Here is a 2,094-nt window from a genome sequence, read left to right as displayed (position 1 = left end):
ATATATTCCCAGAACGAATCTCAAGAAAAAAATGTCTATCACCTTTTGAAATTTAGCAAAGCTGGTGGGATTATCACTGCTCCTCTGAGAAGCATTGTGTTAAAGGAGAAAATCTGATTTACGGAATGTTACTGGTAAAAGGACCATGAAAAATTAGCCCTTCCAAATTCCTCACTTTTCAAATGAGGAAACTGAGTCTTGGTATAAGTGGACCCCTTGGCCCAAGATCAGACAGTGAGGAGTGGCCATGTGAAAGTTTTAGGGTGGTGGGCTTACCCTTTCCTGCAGCAAATGACCGTAGTAAGAGTCAATGGGAATAAGTCAGCTTCTGAGTTAAAGATTCAGCTATAGAACAAGTAAACAATCTGCTGGGCCCCTGCAGAAACCTTCATTTCTCTTACTATAGATGATTCTGAGAAACTGTGGAGTGATCCAAAAACATGTGGGTTCAGAAGTGAGGAACAGTCCAGGAACCAACCACTAGGGAGAGTTGGGCGTCAAGTATTAGCTTTGCAGTGATCTCCCCACCTCATAATTCTGAAGAAATTCCAACCCCCCCACTCCCTGTAAATGGCACCTGACATTTCATCAATTAGAGATCCTTTGCTCCAGCAAATCTTCTAATGATGCAAAAAACTTCGTGAGGGTTAAGCATCCAGCTGTTATTATGAATTACTCTGTGTTGTTTTAATCTCTTTTCTTCTTTGAATGCCTGATTGTGATCTGCTGTCTTGGGGAATATAATTCTGATTGTAGACAAAGAAAAAAATGCTTAAGAGCACATAATGTTCCGATGGAAATGGCAGTCTAGGTGGGGTGCTGGAGTGGGGGTGGTCATGATGATATCAGAAACTAGGACCTAGGTCAGGGACTAGAAGGCAAAGGAAGAATGCCAAAGCCAGAGCTAGCTTTCTGAGCAGCTTTACTGCAGACTGTCTCACATCTGGAAAGAAAAGAGGAATGACTTCACCCTTCTCTTGTGTTTCTTAACCTTTTGACAAATACCGATTCCTTGCAGTTACCTAGGAGTTTGTAGAATGAAGGGAAAACCAACCACTGTATGCATGGTCGGTCCACTCAAAAAGCACATATCAAATTTTGAGCTAACCTTGAATTATGCTTTTGGAACAGATGTTCCTGAAGTAAGCACGGACATGTAATTGAGTGGTTAATAGAGTGGGTCCTTGGGTTTTAATCCTGGCTCTGACACTCACTATCTTAGCGACCTTGGACAAATCTCTTATTTTTCCTGTGCTTTAGTTTCCTAATTTGGGTATTAGGGAAAATAGCAATAGTACCTATCACTCAGGGCTGTAGTGAGAAATAAATGAGTTAATGCGGGTAGAGCACTTAGAACAGAGCTTAGCAAAGTGTGAATTAGGAATTCTAAGTTTGACACCTTTCTCAACCATATAATCAAGTTTTATTTGAAAAATTAGTCTCTAAATTATCTGGAATAAGTTAAAAATATTATTTAAGTAATACTTTCTTAGCCTATAGATATCTAATATATTTCCTGAACAGCAGGCAGATGTCTTCTTTATATCGAGATACTTGCTTTGACCATTTCATGTTTTATGTGCTAAACCTAATCTTTAAAATGCAAAACTCTCCTTCCACATCTTCACTAACAAACTTAATTATATATTAATATAGGTAGATAATTATTTGACTATCAGGACTCTAAAAGGTATTTAGTTTTAAGGCAGTATCTGAGAGGAAAGTCAAAAGCATTTGTACCTGAATGTAATTGCTGAGTACCCCTTTCCATATTTTTATGTATAACAAGATCTTTCTCCCAAGATTCTTTTATAGGACTCTATCAGTTTTACTTTAATTCAATGAATGGCACATCCTATTATGTTTCTGTAATCCATAGAAGTATGAGTGGGAGATTATAAATGTGTTTGTTGATCAAGGAATTTAAAGCCCAATTATTAGGCCTTTATATGAGACTAGACAATATGGGAGAGTAGATAGAGCATGACTGAAAGTCGAAATATTTGGATTCTCTTTCCACTTCTGCCATTAGGAAGCTGTGTGACCTCTAGTTCATCCCAGAATCTGGGCCTGTCTCAAATGAAGGATTTGAAT

The 2,094-nt window shown here is 38.2% G+C and overlaps 1 protein-coding gene across 1 annotated transcript in view; it reads left to right on the top strand.

Annotated features, from left to right (window-relative positions):
* CORIN (corin, serine peptidase) overlaps nt 1-2,094 on the top strand; it is a 220,577-nt gene that overhangs the window by 109,601 nt on the left and 108,882 nt on the right. The window lies entirely within an intron of this gene.

The sequence above is a fragment of the Pteropus vampyrus genome, unplaced genomic scaffold (genome assembly GCF_000151845.1).
Source record: "Pteropus vampyrus isolate Shadow unplaced genomic scaffold, Pvam_2.0 Scaffold79, whole genome shotgun sequence".
NCBI lineage: Eukaryota > Metazoa > Chordata > Mammalia > Chiroptera > Pteropodidae > Pteropus > Pteropus vampyrus.
Note: the sequence above shows the minus strand (reverse complement) of the source record. Positions and strands in the feature narration are given on the sequence as shown.